Below are 23354 nucleotides of genomic sequence, written 5' to 3'. Positions count from 1 at the left end.
TAGCAATGTACCTTTTCTATACCGATTCTTGCCAGGGGGATCATGAGAATCACAGATGCCATGAGACCTAAAATCCTGAGGTATTCCATTACAGTGACCGATGTCTGAGTGAAATACCTTAGAAATAGATCTAGATAAAGGTCTATTTTTTTTTATGTGGAAGAAAAGCTCTTTGAAATGGGGTATCTAGCTTACATCCCAATCCTGTGTGAAGGAGTCAAGAAAGACTTTTGACTGTTCTCTTGGAATCCCAGTTTGTGTAAGAGATCTCTCACTCAACAAGAGAGAGAGAGAGAGAGAGATTCCTGACACACTGCACAGTTAAGCAAGTTGTCTAATTATGGAAAAATGGGGATACCCTGTAGCCTGCAATGAATTATAACTGAAACGAGACACTTTGTGAACACTCTTGGTGTAGTGGTTAGTCGAAAGGGTAAGGCAGAGAACAATGTGATCCAGACACACACACTCTTAAGAAATCTCTGAAGTCTGGATGAATAGGAAAGTGATGATAAGCAGCTTTTAAGTCTTGTGTTGCCAGAAAACTTGAAAGAGGAACAAAAAGTAATAGGTTGTGAAATAAAGTCAGTTTGAATTTGGGTACTATTACAAAGAAGTTTAGGAAAGAAAGATTCAGAACTGGACTTCCAAGCATTTTCTTCCTTTGGCACAAGGAACATCCTTGAACAAAACCCATCCCCACCTGGGAAGGAGGAACTGTTTCTATCACTTCTTGGGACAGTATGTGATGAAAAACAGATGAAAACAAGACAGTCTGATCAGGAAAATGAGGAATGACCATACCTGGAAAGGAGGAACTTCTTCCTGCTGTCATCTGTAACCTTGATGAACGATTTTCAGAACCCATTTGTCTGAAAAAATCTGCTGCCAAACAGCAAAATGGATATTCACACTTTCTAGAAGAAAAAAGGGGCCAGGGTGGGAGAGTTACTAGGTCTTGAACAGTCATTAAGACTTGTTGGACTGTCCTTGGCATATGGAGACTCAAGACTTCTTTTTGGTACCCTCCTTGCCATTTCTTCTTAAACATTTGTTCAACTGTATTTTGCCAAGACTGCTTATTCTGTTTTTTTTTTTTTTTTTTTACCAAAATTGGATAAGAAGAAAGAAAATCCCTTGGAAAATTTGAACAAGAGATGAAAAATCTTAAGAGATTGCCTGGATCAGTTGCCCCTTTCACCACACTTTTTGATCACCTTTGCAGCAGAGGGGCCAAACACTAAATCTTTATCAAGTGGAGAATTTAAAATCTCATTTTTAACATAATCTGGGAAGCTCTGAGGAAACAACCAAGCAAACCTCCTCAGAATAGTACCAGTGGCTATAGCCCTGGAAGAAGCATCAACACAGTCATAAACACACTGGAAACAATACATAGTGACCCGTGCAATACAAGAGATTAAGTTATTGAAAGCAGATTTTTCCTCACAAGAAACTGCAGATAAAACATTCCTCATACTTTCACAATTTGTCAGAACAAACTAATGTATGAGCTGAAAAATTCAAAATTTTGAAAATCAAAGTTAAAGGAATATACACTCTTTTACCCATGCCTATCAATAATGTTCGAATTCTTATTAGAAAGAGTATGATTGGAATTAAGTGCTTAAGATCAGTGGGATCAACTAAAGCTATAGCTGTTGGGTCACATTTTGGGAATAGTAAACATTTAAACTAATGAGGAATTTTATACATACTATCTGCCTTTTTAAGGGTAGCTGGATGACTATCAGGAAAATTGCAGGTAGTAATACACACATCATCTAAAGCAGGCAGAACAGGAGGAATCGGTGTAGGTTCTGGAAAATCATTCTGTAACAACTCATAGCATTTTCTGAGGGACTGAGAAACCTCAGTTTTTTCCCACTGAAAACACTTGCACATTCTAGGAATAGTCTTAGAGAAAGAGACCCCCCCCCCCACAGAAAGAAATCAGAAACTAAGATCTTCTGAATCAGAAATTCAAGGGGAAAAAAACATTATCTGTCCATGTCTTCCTGTTCAAGATTCAGAATCTTGAAATTCTCTTTCTTTTACCAGAAACTACTAGGATCAATAGCCTGAATTAAACCCTGAGCCAGACACAGTAAACTAGCTTATCCAAAGAAATTTGGGGAGGAGCAGATGCATGCTTAGTTTTCTGTCTCTTTTTGACAGGAGAAATAGGATCAACAGTATTACTAAGGGCAGCAGCAGATTCCGCAGGAATGGGAACAGCATTTTGACACAACAGACAGACCTTTCCTCTTTCCTCTCCCAAGACTGACAACAGTGGCTCTCCCTTGCCCACTGAGGGGCCCTAACGGTTGTAGAGAATGTGGCTAATGCCCTGACCATACTGGCTGTACACCAGAGGGATCTGTGGTAAAATATGAATGATCTTAGTTACAAATGGCCAGAACAGAATCAGCCCCCTGTGGCTAATAGCTAGCCTGCTATGATGGCAAAGGTCGTTTGCTTAACATTTTTGTGGCTGGAAGAAGAGCCGATCATGGGACAAGTAGTCTGTTCCATGCTCAAGATGAAAATGGTGCCTCTTTCCAGTGGAAGACGAGCATCAATTGCCAGTAAACACTATCAGTCAACACAAGTTACTTTTCGAAAGAAAAATACAGTAAACAGCAATTTAAAACACTATGCCAGCCCCAGATAGGTTCATAGTTTAGTACTAGATTAATTGCCCTTGTAAACCATTTTAAGCCTAGCCAAGTTCCCTAAAAGGAGAACATCAAGCCATGTACCCTGTGTCCTTGAGCTAAACACCTTTACAAGTAAAGTGAACACTTTCTCCACAGAAGAAAAAATGTTTTCAGTTATTTTGCACTACCTTTAAACTGACAAAAAATGAGTGTGTTGAATCCAAACTATAAGGAACATTAGTATAGCAGCTGAAGGAATTACCAATATAGTACAAAAATATACCCAAACTTGCAAGTAATGTAGGTACTGAAATAGAATAAAAATCGAAGAAAGACCCTTGAGTGACAACCTTCATAACAGAGTAGAGAGAGTGAGATAAGCAGACAAATGCAGAGTTCTGAGTCTGCCTCAGCTGTTGTAAAGCAGGGACTACAACATGAGGTAGAATCTAAGAAAAAGGGATCGGTAAACCAATGAAAAGGTAGAAGTGATGTGTTTTATTCTGAGATATACCTTGCAATAAAAGGGAAACATAAGGAAAGAAAATAAAGTGAGAGTGGTAGCCATATAAACTAAAGTAGACATGCAGGTCACTGAAGAAAGTAATCCAGAGACAGCAGATTTTTCAATAAACCACATTATCTTTAAAAAGGTAGATAAGTTGTGTAGTAAGGGGTACACTGTCATCAGAGTAGGAAGCGAGAACCAGAGTGGCAGGATGCAGGAACACAAGACTGAGGAAATCAAAGTGCACAGCCATCTTGAATTATGTAATGGAATAAAGTAAACAAACTATATTATGCTGCTATGTTCTTGCTTTAGTTCTTTTTTTTTTTGCAGATTAGTTTGCCATGTTGCAGAGCTCCTTCTCTTTGTGATGTATGTTGCACAGTTTTTCAGAGATTCTTATACTTTGTGTTTTTTTCTGTTGTATTTATTAGGCCCTATGTAATAAATCAGTGTTGTTACACCCTGTATAACTGTTTAGCTTTTCACTTGATTAATGTTTTATAGTCTTTGATATAACTTTCAATAACTTGTCATTCTGTAGAGCTTGTAATGTTTGACTTAGTGCCATTACATAATCTGCAACCCTTCTATGTATATATTTTTACATTTTGTAGTGTTCTTGTAGTAAGGTAAAGTCTTTTGTTGGCCTGTTTGACTTTGGCTGTAGTCTGAAAGTGAGCTCTATGGGGAAGGTTAGTGGCAAATTTGGCGATTTTATTATAGCAAGCTTCTAGTCTATTTAGATCAGATTTGCAAAGGTTTGTGTACATTTGTGAACACTACAGAAAGGTGGAAAGTAGGTGGGTTCTGGCTGTAGATATTCTAGCATGGTTAGAAAAGATATGGTTTAGCCCTGTAGAGAGCACCTAATTTTGTTGGACTTTTTTGATTGTTAAAGCGATATGTCTGTCAAATTTTAGGTTACAGTCTGGGGTAACACCAAAGAGTTTAATGTATTCGACAGGTTCAATTTTTGTATCATTACACGCAAAGACAGAGAGATGCTTTTGCTGGTTTTTATTGGAGGGATTGGAAAATATAAGTTTGGTTTTGTTTGGGTTTAGAATCGGTGGACTGAGAGGTATTTTTCAATGTTATTTAGGGCAGTCTGAGACTTTACTTGGAGTTCATTTACGGAGGGGGCACAGCAAATAAGGGAAGCATCATTGGCATGTTGAATGATAGAGGCAGGTGATGCTGCAGTACAGAGATCATTGGTAAGGATAATAAAGAGATGTGAGCTTATGACAGAGCCTTGCGGGATGCCAACTATGATGAGCAAAAGGGGTGATGGTTTATGTTCCCATAAGGTGACTTGTTTATGGCTGAAGAGGTAGCTGTGGAACCACTGAAGTGTATTGGAGCTGAAGTTCAGGGAGGCAAGTTTGTTTAGGAGTATTTGATGGGATACCCTGTCAAAAGCTTTTGACATATCAAGGAAAGTGGCACAGACAGTGCAGTTATTGTTTTTGAGTTGGTTTACAGTATTGGTGAAACTTAATAGGGCAGTGCTAGTACTATGTTTGGGGTGGAACCCATGTTAGGTAGAAGATAGAAGGTTGTGTGTTAGAAGGTGGTCTAGAGTCTGTTATTGTGGACATTTTTCTAAGATTTTGGCAAGTGCAGAAAGTATAGCTATGGGCCTATAGTTAGAAAGGTCAGGAGAGGGGCCTCCATTGTGAAGGGGTATGACATAGGTTCATAGATAGGTACTAGGCTATCAGCCCAAGGGCCTAAGTTAGCCTAGCCAACAAAGTTCCCTGGCTTATGCCAACCCAAGAAAGTTAATTTCCTGTGCCCCTGTTGAGCAGAGCCACAGAAGTGATCCCCAGGGTGTATTTCCTATTTCCCATCCACTCATCAATATTTTTCTTCAACAGTGTTAATGAGGAACTTTGCTTGACATAGATGGGTAGTTTGTTCCAGAGTATGGGAAGTCTCTGGGACAGGAATCTATCCCTCCAACAAGTCCTGTTTATTGTGGTGACAAGGTTTAGGTCCCGAGAGCGTGTAGCTCGGAGGGATTGGAATTTCTTTGGGTGTAGCATGTCCAACAGCTCTGGGTTTGACATAGCTTTATATGTTAGGCAGAGATCACCTTGGAGTAGGCGATATGCTACAGAGTAAAGCTGGAGTTTATTGAGATGATCAGTGTAGGGCATCTGTTTGAGGCCAGTAATTCTCTTTGTGAGGTACTTCTCTGGCCTTTCCAGCTGCTGCAGATGTCTTGTGAGGTACATTCCAAAAGGGGCGCGTTATACTCTATGATAGGTGTCAAAGGAAAAATAACTTCAAAATGATCAACACACAGCAGGTTCAAGTTAAGGCACTTTAATCTTGCAGCAAGGAGACAAAAACGTGCTGATACAGAGTTTGTCTAACTAGAATCAGGAAGTGAGACTGTCTTTATACATTTCTTACAAGGTATTGCCTACTAAGCTGACGTAATAAATCACAAGTTCTTTCAATATTGTTTCTCAACAGCTGTTTGTCCATGATTTTCTGCTGGCATATCAAGTTTACAAAAAAAAACTTCCTGAGAAAAACAAGGTGGCCTTGACAACCACCGGTCAGATACAACTTTTACTATGCAATGTTACCATTCAAGGTATTATGGCTAATTCGAGCACAAAGCAAGTACAGATTACAGTTCATTTCTTCAAGCAGTCTTTTGTCTGATGTAGCTCTTCTTTTCCGCAGCTGTGCATGTTCTCATAACACAAACAGGGCTGAGTGTTCATATTCAATTACATTATAGAAAACAGTATTGCTCTATTCATTCACTATTCATACATTTTCCTGATCCAGCAGATAATCACCTGCTTCCCAGTACATTTCCAAAAGGCATAAACATGAATTTTGCTGTGCTAGCAAATACTAGGTCAGAGAGCATCTTGCAATTTCAGAAAGCATACTGCAGTTTGAAAAGCATCTTATAATCTCATACAAAATTAAGCTGTGCATGAAATAGAATGAAATGTGTTAACCCTTTTAGCTTCTAATAAGCATTAAACATATACATTAATACATATTTTTCTAACATTTCCCCCCTGTTAATACTTTTTATTCTATTTTCAAAAGCATAAACAATTGCTTCTTCTCCTAACCTCTTTCCATTCAGAATTTGCAGTTAAGAGAGTCATTCAGTTTAAAACTTATGAAAGTGTTTCATTTTTCAGCAGTTCTTCAATTTCAGTACTTTGATATAAAGTCTCAGAAACTGACATGTCTATGAAATCTTTGATCAATCTTTTCATGCAGGGAATACCACAACAAACACACACTCCTAATAGGAGTAATCCCACACAAATGGCAATCAGGACGTTCATTAGGATGCTACCCCACCCCCCAAACAAATTCTGGAAAAGGTCCGTCAGTGGGTTTGGGCCTGGTTTGGTCATGGTTGACACTTGCTGAATCACCTCAAGATGGTAATTTATCTCATGCTGGTTGTCAGGAATATATGAACAGCACTCCTCTTTTATTAAAGCGCATGTACCACCTTTTGCCGCTAGGATGAAGTCAAGAGCCATGCGGTTTTGAAGCACCACAGTTCTCATAGCATTCAGTTCATCAGTCATTAACTCGAGAGCAGGAAAAAGTTGCATTACTCATTACTTCAAGAAGTTTGGACAGTTTTCTCAGCTCCCAAATCGATTTCACTGCGCCATATGCAGGGGCTATACCTGCCCACGATATAATAGTGTCACTTAAGTCCATGTGTGTCAGTTTATCTTTGTTTTTTATGGAATTATGGTTTCTCCAGCCTGCTTCGATTCATCCCACTGGATTTTCAGGCCTTCTGATTGGATTTCCGGTTTTCTTGGTGATCTCTCTGACATTTCGGATTTTTCCCTGAGGTAAAACTGCAGTGTGTCGTATGTCCGGAACCAGGTAACCCAAAAAAACAACTGCCGGACCAGTTCTCAGGTAACTATTTGTATGCCTTTTTCCCACAAAGAAAATAACAGTTCTCTACTTTAGTATTAATATACACTTGTCCTGCATGAAACATTTTCTTATCAATAATAGTTGTTTTAAAAGAACAGGATTACGTTGTATGTCATCAATAGTCTTATGAATCGACTCAAGATATGAGTCATAGTTTGTATCACAAATATAACCTGCATTATTAGCTTTGGTATAACATTTGTAAGGAACAGTCACATTACAATTACTCCAACCTACCTGAACAGTATCATTTTAGTAAAAACATACAATTCCCTTTTGTGTAACAAGTAGGTAACAATGCTATTTTGTCTTGTGATTTTACAATTGTAGTATCAAAAAGCAAATATTCCCAGGTCTCACTTGACCCCTAGGGGGACAGCAGTCATTAATAATCCCCGTATGCTGTCGCTATAGTTTTGCAGATCCAGCAATTCGAAACATTAAAAGTTTCAGCATACACATATTTAATTGCTTGGTAAGTATTAAAGTTCGGATGCCAGTCTATGAATGATTCACGTTTATTCAGTTCAGCTCGTGTGGCTGGAAAAAGGAAAGGCCACAACAAAAAGATTAATGTTATCAGTATGGCCAACAAAATGATCATGCAATACTTCTGAGGTTGTTCAGCATTTCTACTTGCTCCGTATCTGGTCATTTTGTTCTTGTGCAACAGTAACAAGTTTTTTGTCCAGTTCAAAGTTTTTAACCAATTTACAGTGTGTCAGATGAATCCAGGATGCTCGCTCTGCGATCTTGACTGCAGTGGGTGTTGACAGTAGCACTTGGTACAGCCCTTCCCACTTCAGTGTGGTCCAGTTTCTTTTCTTGATAACTTTCACCCAGACCCATGTGCCTGGGACTACTGCTGCTTCCGATGGTTTGGTTTGTTCTTTATCTGGAACAGAATTCAACTGCAGAAGTTGTTTATTACTTAGAAGACGTCTCATGTTTTCTGCAAGTGAACTGTCAGCCTCGTGGTCCGCAGGCATGAGAGGTTTCCACTGAGGTATATAATATGCCCTCCCAAACAGTATTTCAAAAGGAGTTAACCCCTCTGCATTTGGAACAGTTCTCATGCTCAACAGTGCCAGAGGCAGGCAGTGCACCCAGTTCCTCTGTGTCTCACTAATTAACTTTCTAAGTTTGTTTTTCAAAACCCCATTATGCCTCTCTACTAATCCTGCAGATTGAGGGTGGTATGCACAATGGTTCTTTAAGGAAATTCCGAAATATCGGCTCAGCTGTTGTATGGTTTGATTTACAAAGCGTGTGCCATTGTCACTGTAGATCTTTTCCGGTATGCCAAATCTAGGAATAATTTCTTTAACAAGGACTTTTGCAGTGGTAGCTGCATCTGGATTTTTGGTCAGAAAAGCTTCCACCCATTTGGAAAACATATCTATAATGACAAGACAATATTTCTTATTTTCACATTTGTTTAGTTCTATGAAATCCATACAGATAGTATGGAGCAGATGCAGTGGTGTTGGGAAACTCCCTTGCTTAGGCTTCAATGCCCCTTGTGCATGATGCCTGTTACAAACATGGCATGCTGCACAAAAATTTTTTGTGTAGTTTGTAAACCCATATGCAGTGAACACAAGGTTCACTAACTGTACCATCCCCCCTGTTGAGACATGGCACTGCCCATGGCTCAACAAAGCTGCATATCTAAACAAGTTAGACGGCAAAATTGGTTTCTTTCTTTGGAGATGTACAGCCCTTTCTCAAGAATTGCTCCTCGTTTTATCCATTTCTGTTTTTCTACATTTGTAGTAAGTGTCTGCATTGTTTTTAACATTTCTAAATCTGAAATCTCAGAAGGTTGTAATTCCTCACTCAAAGGAAATACTTCTGAAGCTGAAGCTGCCTGTTTTGCAGCTATATCAGCTCTCGCATTACCTTTTGAAATCCTATCCTGTTGCTTGGTATGAGCTATGCATTTACAAATAGCTACTTTCTGAGGTAACTGAATAGATTCTAACAAATCTAGAATAAATTGCGCATGATTAATTGGTTTACCAGTAGATGTTATCATTCCTCTATTTTTCCACTGCTGCGCAAAAACATGTACAGTAGAAAAAGCATACTGGCTGTCAGTAAAAATGTTCACACATTTACCCTTTGCCAAGGTACATGCCCTTGTCAAAGCAATCAATTCTGCTGCTTGTGCAGATAAGTTATGTGGTAAAGACTTTGCTTCTAAAATCTCAGTATTAGAAACTACTGCATACCCTACTAGATTCTGTCCTGTAGGACCCCTTCTGCATGAGCCGTCCACGTAATATGTCACCTCGGCATCATCCAAGGGAACGTCCGTTAGATCTTTTCTAGGCAGTGTCTTTTGCTCAATTTCCTGCAGGCAGCTGTGTGGTGTGCCATCCGCAGGTGTCGGGAGCAAGGTAAATGGTTTTAAAGTTGTACATCGTTCAGTTGTCATATGAGGTTGGCTCAGGAGTATAGTCATACAAGAAAGATGTCTAGTAGGAGAAAGATATGCTACTTTTTCTTGCAATAAAATAATTGCAACTGCATGAGGCACTCTCAATGTGAGAGTGTAGAACAACACTACTGAGGCTGAAGCCTGTAATGCCATTGCAGCTGCAACTACTGCTTGCACACAGTGGGGCAGGGATCGCGCCACTGGGTCCAGTTGTGATGAATAATAAGCTATGGGGCATTGTTTATCCCCATGCTGCTGTGTCAACACTGATGTCATATAACCTTGTTTACAATCTACAGTTTGGAAAAAACGTTTATGATAGTTTGGTAATCCTAAAACTAATGAGGATGCTATCAGTTGTTTCAGTGTGCAGAAAGCTGATTCTGCTTCTGGTGTCCATTGTAATAAATCTTGTGCTGCCATAGGCTTTTTGTATATCAAGTTGGTCAGTGGAGCAGACTCCAATGCATAGTTTGGAATCCAACTCCGACAGAAATTAGTCGTGCCCAGGAAGGACATAATTTCCTTCTTGGTAGTCTGTTTGGGCGCTTGCAAAATTGCTATTTTTCTATCTTCATCTAATGTTCTACCTTCTTTGGATATTACATATCCCAGGTATTTAACCTGCTTTCTCCAAAGTTGCAATTTGTTTTTGTTTACTTTATGTCCTTGTGTGGCTAAAAATTGTAGTAATGCTATGGTATCTTCTTTACATTCTTGCTGGGTGGGGGTTGCCAGCAGGATGTCGTCTACATAAAGTAAAATTTGGCTGCCTCTTGGTGGGCTAAATCCTGCCAAGTTGCTTGCCATCTCTTGTGCAAATATTGTTGGGCTTTCACAATACCCCTGTGGTAGTCGCGTGTATGTATACCTTTTTCCCTGAAATGTGAATGCAAACCAATGTTGGCTGTCGGGGTGTATCGGTATCGTGAAAAACGCATTGCTAATATCTACCACAGAAAAATACTTCTGTTGAGGCTTCAAATCATTCAATAGGGTGTGTGGATCTGGCACCGTAGGTGCTCTAGGTATTACTGCATCATTTACAGCTTGTAAGTCTTGGACCATACGCCATTCCCCGTTTGCTTTCCTAACAGGAAATAAGGGTGTATTACATGGCGAGTCGGGAGATTCTATTAGTACTCCTTCCTTAAGTAAGGCTGCTATTATAGGTTTGATTCCTACTTCTGCATCCTTTCTTAAGGGATACTGTCTCTTTTGAGGTCTGAATGCTGATTTTGGCGTAATAGTAACTGGTCCTGCTGTACAGATTAATCCTACATCTGATTTCCCTGTTGACCAGAGGGTTTCTGGTATACTCTGTAAAGCTTTTTCTTCCTCTTCTAGTAAGAGTGCTAATCAGCTGTCCTCACTAGACTGCAAGTGTACAGCTGGGTGTGTTTGCATTATCCAATTTAACTTCTGTTTTTGTATTCCCTGTTCTGATAATTCTAACTCTGTTTGTTTTTCCCACTTTGTGACTTTTTCTCCAAGATCTGCCCATTTCACATTCTTGTCTTTTGTTAAACTAACATGTGGTAATCGATTAGATTTATAGAGTGCAAAGAATTCCTGGGGCAATGAACAGCTGACTACACTGTTCCCTTCTGTGTCCCAGTACAGGTTACGTAATACTAATCTGTTCGCATGGTTTTTAAACAGTTCTTGCTCATATTCCTTATCAGGTCCTGGTGTGCTACAATAATACAGAGTACAGTGCAACAAATGCTGTTTATCAGTGTCAAGGGAGGGGGACTTACTGATGGCTATGTTCATCAGTTCTTCGGTTACTGCCCCTGGACCAGTCGTAACTAAGTCCTGGCTGTACCAACAAAATGTTTCACCCTCCGGTCGCACCACAAAAGTATCCATTTGTCGCTGTGCTTCCATACCCTGCATAGTCGGTACTACTGCTATGCCAAATATCTGCATAAGATCTCTGCCCAAAAGGTTTACTGGGCATTTTGCAGAAATGACAATTTTGCTTTTCTGGGTCATCCCTGAAACAGGGTCAGTTATTGCTATGTTGTGGGAGAGTGGCTCCCGATACAGCTGTCCATTAGCTGCTTTCACTAATATGTAATCAAGTGATTCTGAATTTTCTGGTAGTTTGGAAGGATGTATCAGGGTCCATGAAGCCCCTGAGTCACACAGGAATTTAACTTCCCTCCCCTCTACCAGAAGTGTAACTTCCGGTTTTGTGTCTGCTAAATAGAGCTCCAGGCTCAATAATGCCAAGTCTAAAATTTCACTTTCTTCACCATCGGTGATTTCTTTCACTTCCTCTATTTCTTCTATCACATTTGCATTTGTCTTTTCTAGGTATTCCCTTCTAGTGATTCTTGACTATCATATAGTCAGTCCTCACCCTCCTTATCTTCCATGGCTACCTTTTTGTTTTGCCTGCAATCCCTTGCTAAATGTCCCTTTTTCCCGCACTTAAAACATTCACCCCTTTTCTTTCTTTCTTCAAACTCTTCTGATCGTTTATCAGATTGTTTGTTTCCCTGGGCATTTTTCTTGCCCTTTTTTCCGGACTGTACTACATAAACTTCTGTTCCGTCTTCTACATCAAATACTTGGGCTTTCTTTTTCTTTTTACTGTTAAAATGCCTTTCGGCATGCCTAGCATATTCAAGTAGTGACTGTAATCTACTTGTACGATGGTCTACCATGTGCTTTGTAATAAAGCTGCTTATAGGCAAAATACTGCCTTTCAAAAATGCATTCTTTAATTGCTGCTCATATGGGGAATCATGTGTTTGGTCTTCAGGTACCTGCATTCCACAATGGTTATTAAAACACTCTAATAATCTTGCATAATATCTGTCAACAGTTTCACCTTCTTGTTGGATGCATTGATTAATGCAAGTCCAGTCTGCCCTAGGCTTTCATTTCTCAGAGATTCGGTCTGTTAGACCTTTCACTCTGTTATCCAGTTCTGCATTGCTATGTGGGAGTGGGTTATGTTCTGCATCACGGGGATTCCAGTTGCCACTGATCATGTGCCAATCTGGGCCTATGATCTGTCTGACTACTTTTTCTACTTCTTCTCCATTCAAATGATAACTTAACCTCATGCCCTGTAAGTCTTCTAAGAATTTTCTAAAATGAACTTTCGGATGGGGAATTCCCTCTGTGGCTTTCCGGATGTCTTCCGGTGTACACGGTCTATATACTAGAAGAGTTGGGTCCTGTCCTGCCTGTGGATTTGGTACTTCTATGAGTGGATATATCTCTTCTTCACTCATAGCTCGTGAATTTTTATTTATTTCATATAACTCAATATCTCCTCTTAAGTTACGTGTTCAAGACCTGGTCTCGATGGGATCTCTAACATATGGTCCTGGCTTTGCGGTGACAGCCGGGTATAGCGAAGGTGGACCAGCTTTTCCACTCGCTTCATATTCTGGTGCAGGAAGTGGAGGGGGTGGAGGGGCTGATGCCATTACCAGATTATTGTCTTCTTTATCTAAAAACATAGCTTTTGAATTATTACTTTTTTGTTCCCTACAGTTTGCTTCCTCAATCCACCTATGTGCCTGAGGAACTCCCAATTGACGTTGCTTTTTTATCTGACCTTTTGCGTCAGCTTTAGGCTGTTTGACAAGTTTAATAAGCGAGGATTTTTCTAATTTGCCATCAAATTCATATTTATTAACCCATTTTGTATAGTATCTAATATTGTCGGCACGCTGTGATTGCATATATTTTGCATCTTCGGTTACCAGTGGGTTTTGGGAACTTTTTGTGCACTTATTACCCATATTGTTCTGATTGTTAAAAAATGTTACATAACCCTTCTTATTCTCACGTGGTACCACGATTTTCTATTTCACAGTTTATCTAGAATAACTGTCTTACCTATTCTGTTTCCCTGATCTATGACAAGACTGCAATCTTTCTGTCCCTGACTTGTGCAATACAAATCTCCTGACAGATATTTTCAATCAAGTCCCTGATCTGAAACAGAAAAAAAGGTAAATTGCACCTTACTTGAGCCTCCGTGATTGATCCTCTCTGGTTCGTATACCGACTCGTCCTCCAGTCACAGATCAGAAAAGTGGCTGGCCTCTTTTGAACGACAATTCAGTCGGAGGTCTTTCAAAGCAGAAGAACCGATGTGGTCTCTTCCCCATACTACATAGGTTAAAAGATGCAAAGGGGTGGGATAAAGGGAGTTGAACAGGTTGCACAGACATGCAGACGTACATCCAACACAGGCAGAGGCACACTTGCAAAAGGTGGGAAGGGTAATGAAAAGATGCACATAAAGGAGAGAGAGAGAGTGGACAGCTAACAATGGGGTATACAATGGAAAACTAATAGGGCACGAGACATAAGGAAGGAAAGCCACCAGGAAGGGCCTAGACTGAGCTTCTAGCATGATTTGCTGCATGTTACTCTGTATGACATCAAATCCTGGCATCACTCACATGGGTAGCCAGTTGCTCTTCTGGATATATGAAATGTAGGGCCTGCCAGTTGAATGACTCTACCAAATGAGACAGAAGGCACTCTGTGTTGCCAAGGTATGCATTCAGTTGCCAACTTGGCAGTTATAAGCCTATTTAACTGATGGCATGATACCAGCAGTGTCTCCCTATCATATCTACCAACAGGAAAGAAGGTTCCACCATCCTCCAGACAAGTAGAGACAGGCGTCACCTCAACTAGGAGACCAGCATCCCCCTCCTGAATGGCAAACCGTGTGGGCATTAGTGTCCCAGTGCTGGATGCAGCAGCTAACAGACTGAGGTAAACGAGGCCTATTCCCTCTCTTGGTCATCTGAACCATCTAAAGGATAATATAATGGTGAAAAAAAATACCATATAAGCTGTGACAAAGGGAAATACTGCCAGCTCAGCTATCTGGAATTTTGCAAATAATCATATGACATTTGTGAATATCAACATAATTCATGTTTGTCATACAAATGAATTAGAACTGTATGCTATATACCAAGCTAAAATGCAACCACAGCATGTCCTGCTGGCTTACAACAGAATGTATATAAACTATTGTAATTATGTAAATGTATATGTTTTAACAGTGGGAACTAGAACATGGAGGGTTAACTTGTAAAACTTCAAGAAAATAGTTGAAATTAAATTGTTTTATGATTCTGTTATAAAAGTTAGTTTCACTGCAGCAAAGAGACAGACTGTCTAGAACTAGGGTGCCTTCTGCATTATTTTGTAAGTGTTTATGCAAAGATCTGAGAGATATGTATTTTTCACAGGGAGATGCTAAAATGCTGACAGTTTCTGACAATGGGACTTTAGCTTGGGAACTAAAGTTAGGTGACAAAAAGTGATGCCATCCAAGCTAATCCAGCAGTAATATTTGATATTAATTTAAGAGCTCTCTGAGAGAGAGAGAGAGAGAGAGAGAGAGAAAGTGAACTTTGTATTTGTCTTTGACCTGAAAGCATCAGCTAGGAAACATCCACTCAACTTGTTATAAGTATGTTTCTAGGGCACAGTAACCCTTTTAGATTCAGAAAGGAATATAGTGAAGTACAGTTTAGATGTTATCTTTATTTATTTGAGACTGTCCTGCAATGCTGTTTTAAATATTTCCTGTGATTTTGAAATCTGAAGTTACTGTGATGATTTACTGAGTATTTTCCTTTTCTTTTATTATTTATTATTAAATATATTTAAACCTTTAAATTGTGACCGGTCTGTTTAGAGATATTCAAGCTCTTAGAGTACTTGCATATTTATTTGGTGATACTGTACAGGCCACTCTTAATAGCCTGGCACTTGGTCAAACTACCATTTGGATTAATAGTAACATTACACAGTAGGATTGGACACCCTTTGTTCATAGGTTCATACTAGGCTATCTGCCCTAGGGCATTTATAAGCCTAGCCAGAGTGTGTTTGGCTTTCGCCACCCATTTTAAATTAATTTTGCTATGCCCTTTTTTGAGGTTAGTATACTGTGCCTCTGTCTAACAGTGACACAGAAGTGATACCCGGGGTAAACCTACGATCTCCCATCCACTCATCAAGATTCTTCTTGAAGAGAGTCAATGAGGGACTCTGCCTAACCTGGACTGGGATTTTATTCCAGAGTGAAGGGAGCCTCTGGGTTATGAATCTGTCCCTCCAGCATGTCCTATTTATTTCAGTGCTGAGGTTCAAGTCTCTCAGCCGTAGCTCGATGAGATTTGGATTTTCTGAGGTGTAGCATGTCCATTAATTCCGGGTTGGACATGGCTTTATACGTCAGGCACAGATCGCCTCTGAGCAGGCGGTATGCCACTGCCTTAAAATAGCAGATAAGGGATATTGCTGGCAGTGGTAACTACCTTATAGTCTGGGCAGAAGGGTGCATACCCAGTAAACCTGTGCCAGCCTTTCCCAGGTGCATGCATGTGTGTAAAACAATTCTCCAAGTGTGTGTGTGTGTGTGTGTGTGTGTGTGTGTGTGTGTGTGTGTGTGTGTGTCAGCTACACCGGCAGGGACACAAAGCACTGGTTGGACACAGAGAGTGTTAGAGGAATTGGCTTGGAACCCTGGCTAAGATCTCAACTCCATAGCTGTGCCAGTGAGAAGTCTTACGGGGGATCTGGAGAAATCAGCCCCAGACTGACTGCAGTCTCTGTGTGCTCTTAAGGGAAATTGCACTTTACTGTGTGTGTACTCATCATCCTCCCAGTATGTGTATTCCCCACTGTTGCCAGTGGTGAGGATTGAGGCATCTTGATTACTAGGCCAGTGTTGGGGTGTCACATATGCATATAATACAAACAAAATTACACTGGCACAGAAGAGACACCCTCCTACTACGAGTGGTGCTACTGCCTTGTGTTAAGGAAGGGCTCACCAACAGGTGCAAAACAAAGCATACACTGTTAAGCAGACTTGCACAACACTGTACATAGTGCAAAGTAATAGTAGTACCCCCCTAAATGCTTCATTCTCCTGAAACTCTGCCCCCTACTGTTGAAGGAGGTCAGGTCATCATGACAATGACATTGCTCTCCATAATGACTGATGTCCGATTATCCAGCTGTTATAATTTCAGTTTACATCTTATTATTTTATATCAGGCATTCACATTCCTTATAGGCCATCACAGTTAACAAGCAGGTACTGCCTGAAGTCCCAGTACAGGAAGAATGGGATATTCCTGCTTTTCCTGGTATACCATGCAAGTACATTGCTTTTCCCACTTGCTGAGACACCCATAGCCATGTAGTAGGTCCATTTAAGGAGCAATATGGCAGCCCTGTTTGCTTGAACACACATGAATAGCTGTACACTGTGATGCTAAGTGCATGCAAATACTATGTGCATGAGCATGCAGATCTCATTCTTTATGCTAAACATGATGTGAACAGGTCACACCAATATGTATGTTTAGTGCAATGCTCATAGGCAGCAATGCACAGATATAGTTTCATAGGTATGTACTAGGCTATTGACTACTGAGACCTTTTTATGTCTAGCCATGCATCCCAAATCTCTGACAAGTTCTGGTACCCTTGGTAAGTGTAAGCAGGGGCTTGGGAGATGAAACATTTACAAGCAGGGGCGTGAGAGAAGAACACTTTATTGGCTGGCTGTGTCCACTAGAGACACAACTGCCAAATTAGGGATGAATTTCCTGCTCCCCATCCAGTTGTCTGAGTTAAACTTGAATTGGGTTATGGAGGAACCCTGCTTCACATGGATGGGGAGCCTGTTCCAGGAGTGCTGGATTATGGGCCTCATGGGTTTGGAGCATACAATTATAAGGGGCCATATTTATTTAGATATTTGGGTAAAGTCAGCTGTCATACAAGAATTTCAGACTAAATTGAGAGTAGAAGTAGCAGTCCTATTATTCATCTAGCCCTGGGAATCGGTGGGGGGAAGGTGTGATTAGCAGTGGAATCATGTGAATAAATGCTGGCTTTGGGAGTAGAAAAAATAACTTAGTTATAAAAACAAAGCACTTCTGGTCTGACATTGTACAGAGTGTCTAAAACAAATAATATAAACTTTCAGAATCCAATGGCAATCTGGTATTCACAAAGGTCTGATACAGTTATTTATGTCATTATAATGCTGTAAAATTAGAATTGTCATGATCTTCCAAAGAACAAAGTCTAGTGTTTATGAATCGTTCCCTCTAAACACTGTGCTTTAGGTTATGAGTACAAAGTTGTGTACAGGACAGGGGTGGCTTGTGGTACTGGACTGCTAGTCTGCAGCCCCCCAACTTTCCCATAAAAGAAGAAAAATACATTAATTAATATTTTAATTTTACATACTAGTAGCAGTTCAAACTGCTAACTAGTGCAGAAAGCCAAAGATGCACCCATGCATGCTCGAGTTCTGACTGTGGAAAAAAATAGCTTTTTGTCACCGGACTGTTTTTAAAACAGCCCGGACTGGAAAGTATGCAGGCATTAATGAAGATGCCCAGAAGTCCCAAAAACTTTCCCAAATGAATAAGGGGCAAAAATCAAGCCAAACAAAATAATCCGCCAAGGCTTGAATTAACAAAGACAAGCAGAGCAGGCAACAGGATTAGGGTTAGAGTTTTTAATGGAATTATTAATGGTGTTAATGAGGTGTTTATTGAATACAACGGTGTGCATACAAAGTATTAAATGGATGGTTGAATTATGGTTGGTTGTTCTAATGAAGTCCTTTAGACGAAAGTGAAGAATACATTTTTCTAATGCTAATTGTGTTGCCCGCTTTGCTTGTCTTTGTTAATTCAAGCGTTGGTGGATTTAAGATGCCCAGAAGTCACTGCGGTTTTAACTGCAGGAAGTTGGAAGCTAACAGGACTGTTAGGGTCAGCAGCTTGTCACATAATCTATGTATGTGACATGGCTGCTGATTAGTCCAGTTACTCTTGCATTCTCTTCCTGCACTTTAGCTGTACTATAGTTAAGTTGTGAGAGACAGAGTAAGACGCATGACGAGTGGATATCTAAATCCATCACTGGGATCCAGATCAGAATATTTTTAGATTCTGAGGTGAGTGAGAGAAACCAAGGAGGGAAGGAAGGCTTTCTTTAAATTAACCCCCCCCCCCCAAAAAAAAAAAAAAGTGCATTAACTTCTCAATTTTATTTTTTTTTTTCTTGGCAGGGCCAAGCAGAGGCCTTGCCACCCTTAGGTCCCTGACTAACAGTTTCTGGGTCCGCCCTAGGACTCTTATAAAGATATTTATGAGCCTCAGGCACCCTATAATACCTATCCGGTTTAACAGGAGCAGGAGGCAAAGAATCAGGATTAAGTGAAGCCTCCACAAACACATCTTCCACAACATCCAGAACAGGAGGTATAGCCAAAGGCCTATGCTGGGGTAAAAGCAAAAACTCCCTAAGCCTTTTCCTGACCTTCCCACTTAAAATGTTCCCTCATGGAATGAAGAGTCTCTGAAAAAGAAAAATCCTCTGGAGGAGAAGCAGAAGGGGTTGAATCATCTGCATCAGAATCAGAATAAGGAGAATACTCCTGCAAGTCTTCAGCCGAAGACTCTGAAACATCTGAAGGCTGCTCAAAACTCCCCAACTCTGGTTCCACCCTAGGCCTCTTATCTGGAGGGGGCAAAGAACCTCTAATCAAAGTAATTAAATCTTCTGCCATTTTAAGCATGTGCTTCTTGGGCACAGAACCTGAAGAACTAGGAGTAACACCAACAGAAGCTAAACCTGGCCTGCCTCTGGGAGAAGCCTTAGAAACAGAAGGAGAGGGCCTAACCACCTTAGGAAGGGAGGGGAGTACAGTAACCTGAGAAGCCCCTTCAGCCTGACCTGCCTCCTGGGAGGCCACATCCTGCAATAACAAAGTCTCCCCCTGAGACTCCAGAGAAGCCTCCGGCGGAACCACCGGTTCCACTGACGCCTCTAAAGAACCGGCGTCCGGGCACGGACTCTTGCCTGGGTTTAGCTTTTGTCTTTGCACTTCTTCGAAGAGCGGGCCGGAGCGTCCGACGGCATCTTATAATTGCACCGCTTCCCAAAGACTAACCTGGCACAATCTAGCCTTCGCTAATAGTGCGCTTATTGAACCTAGCACAAAAGCGACACCCTACAACGTCGTGCTCAGGCCCCAAACAAGGTATACACAAAGTATGATAACTTATGCGGTATCTGCTTCCCACAAGAAATACAGTTATTCACTTTTTCTGACATCCGGTAAACCACTGAGGCAAGAAAAAACTTAAATATTCCCCAACGGGTACTTAGCCAACTTTGACTCGGTCTGAAACTCCGATCGAAAATTTCAGAACGCCGAACGGCACTTGCAACGCTGCTTCTGCATCGGACCATGAGGCAAAAAAGACTGAGGATATGACGTCGGTCATGCACATTTGTACCCTGACATCCTGATGTCAGTCTTAAGCGCCTTGACCGACGTCAGCCTAATACTTTGATATTCGGGCCGACCGAGGACAGCGGACTACCCAAGTGTAAGGACTGCAGCAATGTGAGATGAAGAACATCTCCCTTGCTTAGGCTTCAATGCCCCTTGTGCATGATGCCTGTTACAAACATGGCATGCTGCACAAAAATTTTTTGTGTAGTTTGTAAACCCATATGCAGTGAACACAAGGTTCACTAACTGTACCATCCCCCCTGTTGAGACATGGCACTGCCCATGGCGCAACAAAGCTGCATATCTAAACAAGTTAGACGGCAAAATTGGTTTTCTTTCTTTGGAGATGTACAGCCCTTTCTCAAGAATTGCTCCTCGTTTTATCCATTTCTGTTTTTCTACATTTGTAGTAAGTGTCTGCATTGTTTTTAACATTTCTAAATCTGAAATCTCAGAAGGTTGTAATTCCTCACTCAAAAGAAATACTTCTGAAGCTGAAGCTGCCTGTTTTGCAGCTATATCAGCTCTCGCATTACCTTTTGAAATCCTATCCTGTTGCTTGGTATGAGCTATGCATTTACAAATAGCTACTTTCTGAGGTAACTGAATAGATTCTAACAAATCTAGAATAAATTGCGCATGATTAATCGGTTTACCAGTAGATGTTATCATTCCTCTATTTTTCCACTGCTGCACAAAAACATGTACAGTAGAAAAAGCATACTGGCTGTCAGTAAAAATGTTCACACATTTACCCTTTGCCAAGGTACATGCCCTTGTCAAAGCAATCAATTCTGCTGCTTGTGCAGATAAGTTATGTGGTAAAGACTTTGCTTCTAAAATCTCAGTATTAGAAACTACTGCATACCCTACTAGATTCTGTCCTGTAGGACCCCTTCTGCATGAGCCGTCCACGTAATATGTCACCTCGGCATCATCCAAGGGAACGTCCGTTAGATCTTTTCTAGGCAGTGTCTTTTGCTCAATTTCCTGCAGGCAGCTGTGTGGTGTGCCATCCGCAGGTGTCGGGAGCAAGGTAGATGGGTTTGAAGTTGTACATCGTTCAGTTGTCATATGAGGTTGGCTCAGGAGTATAGTCATACAAGAAAGATGTCTAGCAGGAGAAAGATATGCTACTTTTTCTTGCAATAAAATAATTGCGACTGCATGAGGCACTCTCAATGTGAGAGTGTAGAACAACACTACTGAGGCCGAAGCCTGTAATGCCATTGCAGCTGCAACTACTGCTTGCACACAGTGGGGCAGGGATCGCGCCACTGGGGCCAGTTATGATGAATAATAAGCTATGGGGCATTGTTTATCCCCATGCTGCTGTGTCAACACTGATGTCATATAACCTTGTTTACAATCTACAGTTTGGAAAAAACGTTTATGATAGTTTGGTAATCCTAAAACTAATGAGGATGCCATCAGTTGTTTCAGTTTGCAGAAAGCTGATTCTGCTTCTGGTGTTCATTGTAATAAATCTTGTGCTGCCATAGGCATTTTGTATATCAAGTTGGTCAGTGGAGCAGACTCCAAGGCATAGTTTGGAATCCAACTCCGACAGAAATTAGTCGTGCCCAGGAAGGACATCGTTTCCTTCTTGGTAGTCTGTTTGGGCGCTTGCAAAACTGCTATTTTTCTATCTTCATTTAATGTTCTACCTTCTTTGGATATTACATATCCCAGGTATTTAACCTGCTTTCTCCGAAGTTGCAATTTGTTTTTGTTTACTTTATGTCCTTGTGTGGCTAAAAATTGTAGTAATGCTATGGTATCTTCTTTACATTCTTGCTGGGTGGGGGTTGCTAGCAGGATGTCGTCTACATAAAGTAAAATTTGGCTGCCTCTTGGTGGGCTAAATCCTGCCAAGTTGCTTGCCATCTCTTGTGCAAATATTGTTGGGCTTTCACAATACCCCTGTGGTAGTCACGTGTATGTATACCTATTTCCCTGAAATGTGAATGCAAACCAATGTTGGCTGTCAGGGTGTATCGGTATCGTGAAAAACGCATTGCTAATATCTACCACAGAAAAATACTTCTGTTGAGGCTTCAAATCATTCAATAGGGTGTGTGGATCTGGCACCGTAGGTGCTCTAGGTATTACTGCATCATTTACAGCTTGTAAGTCTTGGACCATACGCCATTCCCCGTTTGCTTTCCTAACAGGAAATAAGAGTGTATTACATGGCGAGTCGGGAGATTCTATTAGTACTCCTTCCTTAAGTAAGGCTGCTATTATAGGTTTGATTCCTACTTCTGCATCCTTTCTTAAGGGATACTGTCTCTTTTGAGGTCTGAATGCTGATTTTGGCGTAATAGTAACTGGTCCTGCTGTACAGATTAATCCTACATCTGATTTCCCTGTTGACCAGAGGGTTTCTGGTATACTCTGTAAAGCTTTTTCTTCCTCTTCTAGTAAGAGTGCTAATCAGCTGTCCTCGCTAGACTGCAAGTGTACAGCTGGGTGTGTTTGTGTTATCCAATTTAACTTCTGTTTTTGTATTCCCTGTTCTGATAATTCTAACTCTGTTTGTTTTTCCCACTTTGTGACTTTTTCTCCAAGATCTGCCCATTTCACATTCTTGTCTTTTGTTAAACTAACATGTGGTAATCGATTAGATTTATAGAGTGCAAAGAATTCCTGGGGCAATGAACAGCTGACTACACTGTTCCCTTCTGTGTCCCAGTACAGGTTACGTAATACTAATCTGTTCGCATGGTTTTTAAACAGTTCTTGCTCATATTCCTTATCAGGTCCTGGTGTGCTACAATAATACAGAGTACAGTGCAACAAATGCTGTTTATCAGTGTCAAGGGAGGGGGACTTACTGATGGCTATGTTCATCAGTTCTTGATTACTGCCCTGGACCAGTCGTAACTAAGTCCTGGCTGTACCAATAAAATGTTTCACCCTCCGGTCGCACCACAAAAGTATCCATTTGTCGCTGTGCTTCCATACCCTGCATAGTCGGTACTACTGCTATGCCAAATATCTGCATAAGATCTCTGCCCAAAAGGTTTACTGGGCATTTTGCAGAAATGACAATTTTGCTTTTCTGGGTCATCCCTGAAACAGGGTCAGTTATTGCTATGTTGTGGAGAGTGGCTCCCGATACAGCTGTCCATTAGCTGCTTTCACTAATATGTAATCAAGTGATTCTGAATTTTCTGGTAGTTTGGAAGGATGTATCAGGGTCCATGAAGCCCCTGAGTCACACAGGAATTTAACTTCCCTCCCCTCTACCAGAAGTGTAACTTCCGGTTTTGTGTCTGCTAAATAGAGCTCCAGGCTCAATAATGCCAAGTCTAAAATTTCACTTTCTTCACCATCGGTGATTTCTTTCACTTCCTCTATTTCTTCTATCACATTTGCATTTGTCTTTTCTAGGTTATTCCCTTCTAGTGATTCTTGACTATCATATAGTCAAGTCCTCACCCTCCTTAT

At 40.8% G+C, this 23354-nt stretch overlaps 1 protein-coding gene across 1 annotated transcript in view; it reads right to left on the bottom strand.

The window, feature by feature from the left end:
* The window catches only part of LOC122787839 (dedicator of cytokinesis protein 7-like), a 4057077-nt gene that overhangs the window by 2982658 nt on the left and 1051065 nt on the right, over positions 1–23354 (bottom strand). The gene's annotated exons all lie outside the window — the stretch shown is intronic.

This window comes from Protopterus annectens, chromosome 13.part0 (assembly GCF_019279795.1).
Source record: "Protopterus annectens isolate FY-2018-M chromosome 13.part0, PAN1.0, whole genome shotgun sequence".
Lineage (NCBI taxonomy): Eukaryota > Metazoa > Chordata > Ceratodontiformes > Protopteridae > Protopterus > Protopterus annectens.
This window is presented reverse-complemented; position numbering and strand designations above follow the sequence as displayed.